The 13,749-nt window shown below is 42.0% G+C and overlaps 4 non-coding genes across 4 annotated transcripts; all 4 read right to left on the minus strand.

Annotated features, from left to right (window-relative positions):
- Window positions 1-8,731: 8,731 nt before the first annotated feature.
- On the minus strand, window positions 8,732-8,944 carry LOC143729996 (small nucleolar RNA U3). Its single transcript, XR_013200239.1, has one exon. It is a non-coding gene; the product is annotated as a small nucleolar RNA U3 (small nucleolar RNA).
- Window positions 8,945-9,922: 978 nt separating this feature from the next.
- On the minus strand, window positions 9,923-10,136 carry LOC143729954 (small nucleolar RNA U3). Its single transcript, XR_013200201.1, has one exon. It is a non-coding gene; the product is annotated as a small nucleolar RNA U3 (small nucleolar RNA).
- Window positions 10,137-11,605: 1,469 nt separating this feature from the next.
- Window positions 11,606-11,819, minus strand: LOC143729915 (small nucleolar RNA U3). The gene has a single exon (XR_013200166.1). It is a non-coding gene; the product is annotated as a small nucleolar RNA U3 (small nucleolar RNA).
- Window positions 11,820-13,285: 1,466 nt separating this feature from the next.
- On the minus strand, window positions 13,286-13,499 carry LOC143730362 (small nucleolar RNA U3). Its single transcript, XR_013200566.1, has one exon. It is a non-coding gene; the product is annotated as a small nucleolar RNA U3 (small nucleolar RNA).
- Window positions 13,500-13,749: the final 250 nt, after the last annotated feature.

Raw genomic sequence — 13,749 nt, forward strand, 5'->3', positions numbered from 1 at the left:
GCATGGAGGATGATTTCAACTTCAGAACTTTGTCTCTCCGAAATCTGCAACCCACAGTGAGTCATCATCTAGACATCCTGGCCTGACCACATAGCATGACTACTCAACAGCTAAAAGAAGCTTACACAAAGCAAAAGACTGTGTCCGAAAAGACTTTGAAAAACCCCACAATCTACTCTGTCTCTGAGCCCTACTCAGAGCTGCCTCTAGAGGGCGCCCCACAACACCATAGCCCTGTTTACAGAGAGTCAAGACCGTTCCAGGCCAACAGAGGGCAGCACTACTGCGATGGTGCTCGTCCAAGACACCAGAGCGAGGGCTTTGACAGATTCTGGGACCTGCAACAACCACCCGACCACCCAAAAGGTGGAGCCACATGGGAAACCGACCAATGGCCCAGAAAGAGCCGAGCCCCATCGACCAGACCATCAAGCCCAGACAGCCCAGAGCGGAACCCCTCTTGACATGCCACTGGTAAGCACAAGTCTGAACCCACATCAGAAAAAAAAAAGTGCCGCCACATCTGAGACAGCTGAGACCCTGAAGTCGCTGAAAGAGCTTCTTCACAAAAGACTTTCCAAAGGAGACAAGAGGGACGAGACGGACATCCTATGTCTAAGCGTAAGACCTGAACCAGGCAACCAGAACACTGCTCGTCAGCCTCAGAGCACAGAGCTAACTGTCACATCACAAAATGACACCATCAGCCAGTCACCACAGCTGACAGCTGCCCAGCCTGAGCAGGACGGCACAAGTTCCCATGTTTTGGCTACCTGCCTCCGCAGCAAACCACATGAGACCGGCCCTAACCGCCCATCGATCACCACACCAGCCCCTACGCTAAGACTCCTGGGGAACCTGATCGAAAAGGGGGGTGGCCCGGAAACTCTACCTAGCCATCACTTTGGAAAATGAGGTGAGCCTGGAAGCCCTGGTAGACACCGGCTCAGACCTCACTTTAATGTCAGCTCAGCCCTTTGAAAGACTCGGCACTAAAGCTAAGAGCAAAGATCGAACTCTTATACCCCAAACGTGACAGCTGAACGTGCAGTCGTACAGCCAGACTCCAAGGTCACAGAGTTCCCAGGAACTCCAGCAGCCATCCATGGGTACACAGCCTCAGCACCAAGTCAAGATTCAAGTTCGCTACCCTGCACCTTCCAGCTCGCCAAAGACCAAGAAATGCTGCTCAACGATGCGTGAACTGAATACAGAAGGCCTCTAACACAGAAGGCCTCCTCAGAAAGGGTCCCTAAGATCCCATTGATTCCGAACTGCAAAACCAGAAGGCACACAGAATGAACACAATGCAAGACTCTGTAAAAGGGTCCCTGATCAGCATAGAACATAGAACTTGTAAAAGTTGATGAAAATGTGTGCTCAAAGAGTTGCAAAACTCTGCATTCGTAAAATTAGAATTTTACTGATTTAAAAATCTTAAATGGACGTGTAAATCTCAACGGCCAACAGACTATGAACGACTCTTTTGAAACAAACAGTTTCTAGATGCTGGTTGAATTGGCACTGCTAAACATTTCCATGACAATGAAAGGTTACAGGAAACACTAGCTCCAAATAAGGCATACGTCACCTTGACGCCATAGTGTAGGAAAACCACCTGAGTTTAAACTACTGTAAACCTACAGGTGTGCATTTGATCATTGCGATCCAAACGGAACACAACATGCGATAAGCATTTTGATCACTGGTTGCTGGCTTGTCTAAATGCAGATAAAACAATAGCTGGAATTGACATCTCTACTGTAAGTGAAAGAGTCTTAGATTTCCAACTAATATAAGTAAGTTCAGCAGTAAAGCGTAAGTCTGTTTGACAAAAAAAAAAAATCTCATCTCAGCAGCTTGTAAACTGTACCGATATCTATCCTGCTTTGGTTAAAGAAATCCAAATTGGAGTATTGCTAAACCTGTTTCTGACAAAGAAAGCTCAGGACAGTGTTATATATACGTAGACCTGGGTGATGCTCCCCTTTCTACAATGTAAAGGCCTTACAAATTATTGTTAGATTGATGTAATTCACCTAAAAATTTTAGCTGCATCTACAATCAGAGAGCTACCTAGCGATCAAAACTGTTCACTCGCTGAAGAGCCAGCGTTTATGCATGAGGGACGTAACTACATAGGCTTAGACAAGCTTTGACTTACAGCAAATCTATTTCCTTACTCTGTAAACAAATAGAATAAGTTGTGTAAAGTAAAGAGAAGAGTTCCATGAGTAAAATTAGCAAATGTCAAAACACATTTGCATTTTACTAAATGTAACATCAAGTTCTTGAAAGACTTAAAGTATAGGCGCCCCCTTTTAACCCGTTTAAACATGCATAACTCATTAAAAAGGTGCAGACATTCTTCAGGTACTGTCGAATTGTTCTGACATGCTCTGGTTCCCATGACAACGACTTGTCACAGGAAGTGCTAACTCGTGATGTCACTTTGTAAACAATCCAGCCTAGGTGGCTAAGCTAACCTAACCTAGCGACCATCCAGCTTAGGCTAAGCTAACCTAACCTAGCATCCATCCATCCAGCTTAGGCTAAGCTAACCTAACCTAGGATCCATCTAGCTTAGGCTAGGCTAACCTAACCTAACATCCATCCAGCTTAGGCTAAGCTAAATAATAACTTCTACAGTTAGCAGTTAGCATTATTTACTTGAAGCCTTAATTACAGCTGCTGTTTATACAGCCCAAAGTATTCTAGAATACTTTCTTTAACCCCAGTTAGGGTTTGTAATTCTTCACTTTCCGTACTTTCAATTCTGCTCAGTTAAAGTTCACCTTCACTAGTTTAGGCATAGTCCTTGCTGAGCACTGTAGGCTAAATCGCCAATTAAACTTAAGCTTAAGTACATGTAAAATGTGTAGCTAAAGAAGAATCTGTATAGTAATGAGAATTTTCATCAGCATGTTGACTAAACCTTTGAAGGGACACACAGAGTGGTCGTGAACACGCAACCGCTGTAACCCACCATGGAGTGTTGGTCCAAGCGAATTCAAAGTTTAGTCACTAGTGCTACTGACTATTCTCACATTCAGATCATTCCCGCTGTTTTGACCACTCACCTACGTTTTATTTTTATTTTTACTTTAATAATAATAGCAGTCAGCTATTACCTTGTCTTTTCGGTCATCTATATGATCCAATTCCATTTCCTCTCTTGTTGGAATGTGGTTCCATTTCCCATAGGGCCCAGAAAGGAAACAGAGACACCTTTATTTGTGATATTGTTTATTTTCAACAAGTGCACTCATTTTTATGACCCTGCAACACAAGTAATTTCAACGATTACTAGGGCATAACTATAGTCCTGAGGATTGATAATAAGCATAATTTGAATAGGAAAGCTGTCCTTTTTCCCCCCTATCATTCACTTCGTCAAGCCGTAGTGAACCACTACAAAAGTCCAGAGAAATAATTTAGTCATAAGAACCATCTTAAGTCATTTATTTAATCTCGGATAGGCCCTTTCCAGGAAATACTATCGGAACCAACATAAGTCTTAGCCTCCTAACATCCACAGCTAAGATAAGGATACAAGACACACTTCACTAGCTAGATACACGTGAAACGCATAGCTTTATGCTACATTCCTAGCGAACCCATTAAACCTTGGTTCTGAACTTTTAGGGTCATGCATTAGTCTCACCACAAGTGCGACAAAATGTCACAGAGCCTCTGCTTAACCTGACCTTAACGTTCCAGCTTACCAAAGACTATGACAAACAATGGACACTATGAGAAACCACCTCTCATACCCCTCCAACCACCCACGAACGCCGTCTGCACCCACCGACAACCAATGCCCCAGACAACCGACGTCAACCGGCACATGCTGCGTGCACAAGACAACATTCAGCGTTCTGCACCTGATGCCATCTCTGCGCCACAGCTTGTGGTGCCACAGTGCAAAAGGGGGGTCATGCCAATGTATGACCATGACGCACCATGTGCTGCACACCGCAGCACCAGAGACACTTGCAAGACACCGAACCAAGTGGCATACCGGCGTCCTCAAAAGCGGAAAGACTGTCCTAGCCAACCAAGGACGACACTCGCTGAAATTTTTCCTCTCTTTCTCTCTCCCTTTCACTTTTACCAGGATGCTGCTGTGCCTCAAGCCAACCAGAGGGCAGCCGCAATCGGACATCTCACCAGGTCCGGCATCAGGCATCGTCCTAACGGAACAACCAGGACTCCTTTTCTGCCGGACCCGCACTCAGAAAGTGTATGTGCCACCTGATCCTCGCAACGCCTACAGAACACAATACAGCTGGGTAGGGGCCGATGGACAGAAGACACCCTCACTCACGCTGAGGCCGATGTCGAGCACATGCTCAACGAACTTGAGAAAATGACTATCACACAAGCGGAGTTAGGTGGACACAACCACCGCTCCAAACAGTTCCGGGGAGCTTTGCCCGGAGCCGCCGCCACTCTGTTTAACACTTGTATGTCCAGTGTGAATACAGTGAACCTAGCCACCGTGAGGTGGCATGCAGCCGAAATCCAGACAGAGATTCCACAGATAAAAGAGCAACTCGCAACACAGAGTGCATCCCTGCAGACCATCGACAAGACACTAAAGGGGATTGTGGTAATTTTCAACACTCACAGCGTTCTGCTGACCCAGAGAGTGAACTCCATGAAACAGCTGTTTACTGTCTTCCAGAATGACTTTGCTCAAACTCAGCTGGTAACAGCCCTGATAATAGACACGCTGCTGGAGGTGAACTCCTCCACTGACAGCCTAGCCATGGGTAGAATTCCACCGCACCGGATACCCTTAAGCCTTGTGCAAACCGTGCTGGCTTCCGCCATCACCACGCCAGCTGTCTCTCTACAAATACACCTTGCCTACTCGCTGGGTAGTGCCAGCCCACTCTGCGTCGACCCCAAGCAGAGAGAAGTGGGTTTTGCTCCGGAACTTACCCATCATAGAGCCAAGCCGAATCTACCGCCTCAAGAACATTGTCAATGTCAGCGAATTGACATGTATCCTATCGACACAGCCCTCCAAGCTTGGTCTCAACTGCCCTACTTAACCACCACACCTGCTGTCCAATCCTGGATTGCGGCCGACCCTACGCTGGGTACCTCTATCAACCACACCCAGACGCTCGACAGTCATCCTGCGCAAAAGGCTCAACGAGGTGCGAACATCTACAGCCAAGCCCACGGGACCCTCAGGAAGAGGGTACCACGCTGGAGGCTGCGTCGAACTTGATCAAGCTGAGCCCTCAGCCTCAGCCTGAGAGCACCTGCTACCCGATCATCATGATTCACCTGTCATCCGTCCATTGTGATGATTGTTGTCCGATTAAGTCCACACAGGGACTTCATCAGACAAAAAGGGGGACTGTAAGGACTGGGCTAAGTGGGTGAATCTGAATAACTAAATACATCCGGCTAAAGACCAAAAATCTCTGAATGTAAATTAACCCAAGCACACACACACAAACACACACACATTCCCCCACCAGTGAAGACCACACTCAGGACAGAGCGTGGTGTCCGATTACAAGACATTTTATGACTGATCGGAATGTCCCAAAGGAAGTGGATTCCAAAGCGAAAAGAAACTTCTTTTCTTTAAAAGACATTTAACCAGATATATTCAATGTGTTTTTATTTGTGTCCATTTGCCCATGTCACATTGGAATGACTATGATTTTATCGCAGCTTAAAGTGAATTATAAATACCTTCATTAATCATTTTAAATATAACTGTCTATTCCCATAACTTGTACACATAGTTCTGGACACCTCCAGAATGCTTTCGGTGTGATCAATCAGAATACGTACAGTAATATCCAGTAAAATATAGTTTACTATGTTTTCCATCTTTGAAGGGAAAAGAGACCAAAACTAACATCACTGGTGTTCTTAGATAACGGCGTTTACGACCCAAAGGAATGTTCACAGAACTGTGGCCCTCTCTGAATTCTAACCAAGGAGGAGAAATGAATCCTGTATTCATATATATATATATGCTATTATATATCCACTTGAGAATTGTATGAACAATGTATCTAAGTTCCCTATTTCATGAGTTGCCTTTTTGTGGTTTGGTCTATGTTTCTCGACAACTCTAATGCGATAATGTTTTAAACTTTGCCAACTAATGTTTAACCAAATCCATTTGTGGCAAGTTTGGTCTCGATAAACTCCAATCTTCATTCCCCATTTGTTAATTGACATTACATTTTGCTAAACTTGTGACACATTAGTATTATAAGAATTGTGAAGATTCTGCTCTTAAACACCCTAATTTCGTCGGTTTCAAATGTCTCTCTCTTAGACAAAGAGCAATAAAAACCAAAGTCCCGCCTGTGAAATTCCAACCCTCTAATTGGCCAAGTCAACAGGAAGAGGCCGGATTTCTCCAAGGTGATAAATGACGCTTCCCCCCTCCGCTCGCTCTGTTACTTCGCCTGTCTTTGTGTCATAATGTAAGGTCTCGCCTCCGGGCGAGCTCTTCGCCTTTCTTTTATTTGTTTCTAGTTTAGTTTGTGTTTTTCAGTCTTAGATAAGTCTCTGTGTTTAATTCCAATCGACGAGTGAAAAGAACACCGCGTGACATATCTCTTCAGCAAATCCATCTACAAGGGACCTTTAAACGAGCGCGCGCTCGTTTTGAAGGAGAAACACGCGCACGTGACCACGTGGCGAGAGACGCACACACGCTTCTTCACCAGCCATGCGAAGATGTGACGTTAACTCCGCGTGATTTCCCCGTAGAGATCTTTATTTCTTTTCTTTGTTAGTCAAAGTTTTGTTTTCCGTAGTTGACTCTGTTCACTTCCACAAAGTGAAACGAACTTAGCCGAACTATTTTCCTTTGGTAATGTCACCCCAAAGACTTGGAAACTCAGCACCCAGTGACGCTTCCTAAAGGACTCCGCTCACGCACGCGCAGGAATGCCGCGACACAGAGAGACCCAGAAACTTAAGTATATCTCTTTATAGAGCTTCTAAGAAGCATTAAGATGATGTTTTCGTGTTGTTACAGACAGGGGACTGTCAGGGGGAATGTTGCCAATGCTCTCTCTCTCTCTCTCTCTCTTCCTCTTCCGCTCTCACACGTGTTTCCATTGTCCACACTCTATGCATTTCTCGTTCATCGATGCCTTATCGTGTATTGTTGTTTATTATGTTTGTAAATACATATATCCCATGTAACCGTAGTAAATACATAAGTAGTTCTGCCTTATTAAATTCATTATATTCATCTGATTGATGTACTGCCTTTTTGCTCATTTTCAAGTCCCTTAAGTGCCAAAAGATCTTATAGCAACAAGCTTACAAATTAAAGATACTTTAAAGAGTATGTGTTTATAGGGCAGGAAACCCAATTCTTGTGGCCACAGAATTGCTTTTCCTGAAATCCTATAAAGTAAGATGATATTGTGGAGTCTCACAAATATTAGTCTGACAATTGAGCTAATTAATTTAGCCTGTTTTGTAAGACGTGGTCCGTGTAGTTAATTGCAATCAACTTGTGGTTAAGTGCAAGGATACACAGACATGCATGCAGGTAAAACGACATATCATCCCTTATCGGGAGTTTTATTAACATGTAAGACTGATCTAATCCAAACATGTATGAATAATTATTAATTAACCAATTATTAATTATGATATGCAAATTCCCCACGGATTAGATCCGCCCCAGAGTCTTTACAAGGTATTAATTATAACTTGTGTTTTAAATTTAAATTCACACAAAATCCTAATTGTCCTGTTACATATGTATGTAAGAGAAGAAAATAATTAATTTTCTATATATATCTGAGTTTTGCGTTCGTCGCAGTTGTGACGTCATTGTCGCGTTGCGCGCGCTCTCGCTTCAGTCCGCGGGATGTCTGAGCGGAGCGAGGTATGTAATGTGTGCACTCCTGTTCAAAAGAGTGTTATAAGTGAAAATAATCCCTAATTAAGTGATTTGATTTTCTTAAAATGTAAAGGAGTATGTACAAGTATGTGATTTTCCCTTTTGAAGCTGTTTTCCCTGCATGAGTGAAAGTTTAACCCAGTGAATGCAGTATCACGTTGTTAGTATGTTAGTGTGAAAGTAGGCCTGTGAAGCGTGTCTGTTGATATCTTTTCTATGTTCAAATGTTTGAGAGGAGAAGGCTGATTAAAACCACACTACATTGAATGCAACAAATAATTACTGCATTTTTCAATTCATGCAGGTATGGTTATAAATTGTTTTTGTGATTTCTTTGTGTTCAACCGTATTGTTATATAAAATGCTGGAATGTGGGTGATTTAAAGATGTATATTTTATGAGTTTGATTGGTGTCAATGTATATTCAGAGAAATATATATATATATATATATATATATATATATATATATATATGTAAATATATATATATATATATATATAGTATATTGTTGATACACCTGATGTTATATTAATTATTACTATTTTCTTTATATTTTTTATTACTGTAAATGAGATTGTACATTGTGAGCTCGCTTCAGTCCGCGGGAGGTCTGAGCGGAGCGAGGAGAAGGCTGATTAAAACCACACTACATTGAATGCAACAAATAATTACTGCATTTTTCAATTCATGCAGATAAAGAACCTCTGAACCAGCGTTTCGACTTCAGTCTTTATTCATCACACAACACAACACAACACAACGCAGAGGGGTAGCCGAGTCGTAATAGCAGAGACACGCAAGCCCGAACCGGCTACACAAACACCACTCAGAACATACTCCTTTCTTCAATATTGCAAAAAGCAATACAGAACACTCATCAACGACACAGAGCTCACAACCAAAGTCACTGCTTTGTGCCCAATTCATGCTCAGAAACGAGCATCATGACTCTTCTTAAGAGGTTGGGAGACAAGCATTTCGGAACACATTTCCAAACAAGGAACTATAGAAATGATCCCTGAAAATATACTCTTAACAGTTTATAGAAACTCAATTGGCATTCCATTCTGCTGCGCTTCTCCTCTAAAATGGTTTTGCATAGTTGAATTTTGTAGGCGCTAAAGTTTACATGACATTTTAGCAGACACATCGAGGCCAAAAGCAGAAAGGACTTCCACAATCTCTTTGAAGCCGACTGTTAAGATATGTGAAATACAAACAACAATCCATAATGTCTTACTTTTTTGCAGCATAGCTACCCGTTTCATGCTTTGTAGTTCATTCGTTGAAGCCAAATTTAGAAAACCTTTAATAGAAGTCACACACACACATTAACAATTCTTTATGTAGACATTTAACTCTTCAGCTGGTTTCTCTCTTGGCCAACGTGTGCTTCAGCACCTCATACTGAAGAATTCTGTCCTTCAAACCATCTAACCTTGAGTGTAGCAGAGTTCTCAATTTTATGGTGACCTCCATTAGGCCATCATTGCCTACAGCTGTGGGTGGTTCCAGGTTCGGAGTGTGAGTAGGTGGAAATGTTCATGATTGATTTCTTTTCCTAGCCGTGAGCTTCTCCATTGGTCCTGGGCTCCTCTTTCCAATATTGGACTGCCACAAAGCATTCCAGAAAAGCTTCTAAAACAATCCACTTTCTCAAAAGGCACAAATGTCAAACAACGCTCAGATCATACCCCTTTCTTCAACTTCGACAACAGCAACACAGAAACTTCATCAACGACACAGAGCTGACGTCCAACGAAAAAGTAAAAAACCTACCAACAATTGCTAACTTATGCATTTCAGAAACTTGACATTGATTGCATTCTTAGAAAACTTGCAATGGCTGACCTTGAATTGGGCACGTATCCAAAGCACTCTTTACTCTAAAACCCACTTTTTGCAACTGCTGTCATAGACAACACACAGTTCCGCATTTCAACAAAGTTTGCTACATAGGACCTACAGATGCAAAAACAAAACAATTACAAAATGAGACTTAAATACCAAACACCACTCAGAACATACTCCTTTCTTCAATATTGCAAAAAGCAATAAAGAACGCTCATCAACGACACAGAGCTCACAGCCAAAGTCACTGCTCTGCACCCAATTCATGTTCAGAAAGGAGCATCATGACTCTTCATCGTGGGTTGGGAGACAAACACTTTCGAAACACATTTCCATGCAAAGAACTATAGAAATGATCCCTGAAAATATAATCTTATCGGTTTATAGAAACTCAATTGGTATTCCATTCTGCTGCGCTTCTCCTCTAAAATGGTTTTGCGTAGTTGAATTTTGTAGGCGCTAAAGTTTACGTGACATTTTAGCGCACACATCGGAGCCAAAAGTAGAAAGGACTTCCACAATATCTTTGAAGCCGACTGTTAAGATAAGTGGAATACAAACAACAATCCATAATGTCATACTTTTTTGCAGCATAGCTACCCGTTTCATGCTTTGTAGTTCATTCGTTGAAGCTAAATTTAGAAAATCTTTTAATAGATGTCACACACACATTAACAATTCTTTATGTAGACATTTCAGAAACCTGACGTAATTTGAGCACTTAGAAAACATGCTATGACTGACATCGAAATGTGAAATGAACCCGTGTCAGGCCCGTTTTTTCAATAACACCTGATTTTCATATCTGCTGTCTTATCCGAGATGCAATACCACATCGCTGGAAACATTTCAAGTTTTTGCAGTGATATTGTATTGTATCTTGGATGAGACAACGTATGCCTTATACAAAGGATAATGTGATTCGGGCCCCAAGACGAGGAGAGGTTTAAACTGCCGCAAAACACAACCACAAGAGAGATGGGAGCCGGGTTAACAGAAATGATCTTTCATTTAGCCAAGAACTTAGGAATTTAAACTGGTACTTAGGTTCCTCCCGGGCTGTGGTATGAACAAACCGGGCTTTGTTCCACACATCTGTTACAACGCTAGGCCACTTTAAAAGGGGAAGACAGAACTGAAGAAAGGCAACATCATTTAAGAAGATTTTGCAAGTCTAACTCTGTCTTCTTACTCTTCAGCTGGTTTCTCTCTTGGCCAACGTGTGCTTCAGCACCTCATACTGAAGAATTCTGTCCTTCAAACCATCTAACCTTGAGTGTAGCAGAGTTCTCAATTTTATGGTGACCTCCATTAGGCCATCATTGCCTACAGCTGTGGGTGGTTCCAAGTTTGGAGTGTGAGTAGGTGGAAATGTTCATGATTGATGTCTTTTCCTAGCCGTGAGCTTCTCCATTGGTCCTGGGCTCCTCTTTCCAATATTGGACTGCCACAAAGCGTTCCAGAAAAGCTTCTAAAACAATCCACTTTCTCAAAAGGCACAAATGTCAAACAGCGCTCAGATCATACCCATTTCTTCAACATCGACAACAGCAACACAGAAACTTCATCAACGACACAGAGCTGACGTCCAACGAAAAAGTCAAAAACCTACCAACAATTGCTAACTTAAGCATTTCAGAAACTTGACATTGATTGCATTCTTAGAAAACTTGCAATGGCTGACCTTGAATTGGGCACGTATCCAAAGCACTCTTTACTCTAAAACCCACTTTTTGCAACTGCTGTCATAGACAACACACAGTTCCACATTTCAACAAAGTTTGCTGCATAGGACCTACAGATGCAAAACAAAACAATTCCAAAATGAGACTTAAATACCAAACACCCCTCAGAACATACTCCTTTCTTCAATATTGCAAAAAGCAATAAAGAACGCTCATCAACGACACAGAGCTCACAACCAAAGTCACTGCTCTGTGCCCAATTCATGCTCAGAAAGGAGCATCATGACTCTTCATCGTGGGTTGGGAGAAAAGCACTTTCAAAACACATTTCCAAGCAAAGAACTATAGAAATGATCCCTGAAAATATAGTCTTGTTGGTTTATAGAAACTCAATTGGCATTCCATTCTGCTGCGCTTCTCCTCTCAAATGGTTTTGCGTAGTTGAATTTTGTAGGCGCTAAAGTTTATGTGACATTTTAGCGCACACATCGGAGCCAAAAGCAGAAAGGACTTCCGAAATCTCTTTGAAGCCGACTGTTAAGATATGTGGAATACAAACAACAATCCATAATGTCATACTTTTTTGCAGCATAGCTACCCGTTTCATGGTTTGTAGTTCATTCGTTGAAGCTAAATTTAGAAAATCTTTTAATAGAAGTCACACACACATTAACAATTCTTTATGTAGACATTTCAGAAACCTGACGTCATTTGAGCACTTAGAAAACATGCTATGACTGACATCGAAATGTGAAATGAACCCGTGTCAGGCCCGTTTTTTCAATAACATCTGATGTTCATATCTGCTGTCTTATCCGAGATGCAATACCACATCGCTGGAAACATTTCAAGTTTTTGCAGTGATATTGTATTGTATCTTGGATGAGACAACGTTTGCTTTATACAAAGGATGCTGTGACACGGGCCCCAAGACGAGGAGAGGTTTAAGCTGCAACAAAACACAACCACAAGAGAGACGGGAGCCGGGTTAACAGAAATTATCTTTTATTTAGCCAAGAACTTAGGAATTTAAACTGGTACTTAGGTTCCTCACGGGCTGCGGTATCAACAAACCGGGCTTTGTTCCACACATCTGTTACAACGCTAGGCCACCTTAAAAGGGGAAGACAGAACTGAAGAAAGGCAACATCATTAAAGAAGATTTTGCAAGTCTAACTCTGTCTTCTTACTCTTCAGCTGGTTTCTCTCTTGGCCAACGTGTGCTTCAGCACCTCTGAAGGATTCTGTCCTTCGAACCATCTAACCTTGAGTGTAGCAGAGTTCTCAATTTTATGGTGACCTCCATTAGGCCATCATTGCCTACAGCTGTGGGTGGTTCCATGTTTGGAGTGTGAGTAGGTGGAAATGTTCATGATTGATTTCTTTTCCTAGCCGTGAACTTCTCCATTGGTCCTGGGCTCCTCTTTCCAATATTGGACTGCCACAAAGCATTCCAGAAAAGCTTCTAAAACAATCCACTTTCTCAAAAGGCACAAATGTCAAACAACGCTCAGATCATACCCCTTTCTTCAACTTCGACAACAGCAACACAGAAACTTCATCAACGACACAGAGCTGACGTCCAACGAAAAAGTCATAAACCTACCAACAATTGCTAACTTATGCACTTCAGAAACTTGACATTGATTGCATTCTTAGAAAACTTGCAATGGCTGACCTTGAATTGGGCACGTATCCAAAGCACTCTTTACTCTAAAACCCACTTTTTGCAACTGCTGTCATAGACAACACACAGTTCCACATTTCAACAAAGTTTGCTGCATATGACCTACAGATGCAAAAACAAAACAATTACAAAATTAGACTTAAATACCAAACACCACTCAGAACATACTCCTTTCTTCAATATTGCAAAAAGCAATAAAGAACGCTCATCAACGACACAGAGCTCACAACCAAAGTCACTGCTCTGTGCCCAATTCATGCTCAGAAAGGAGCATCATGACTCTTCATCGTGGGTTGGGAGACAAGCACTTTCAAAACACATTTCCAAGCAAAGAACTATAGAAATGATCCCTGAAAATATAGTCTTGTTGGTTTATAGAAACTCAATTGGCATTCCATTCTTCTGCGCTTCTCCTCTAAAATGGTTTTGCGTAGTTGAATTTTGTAGGCGCTAAAGTTTATGTGACATTTTAGCGCACACATCGGAGCCAAAAGCAGAAAGGACTTCCGAAATCTCTTTGAAGCCGACTGTTAAGATATGTGGAATACAAACAACAATCCATAATGTCATACTTCTTTGCAGCATAGCTACCCGTTTCATGCTTTGTAGTTCATTC

This window comes from Siphateles boraxobius, unplaced genomic scaffold (assembly GCF_051911475.1).
Source record: "Siphateles boraxobius isolate OS27281-9 unplaced genomic scaffold, OSU_SipBor_1 8, whole genome shotgun sequence".
NCBI classification, from domain to species: Eukaryota; Metazoa; Chordata; class Actinopteri; order Cypriniformes; family Leuciscidae; genus Siphateles; species Siphateles boraxobius.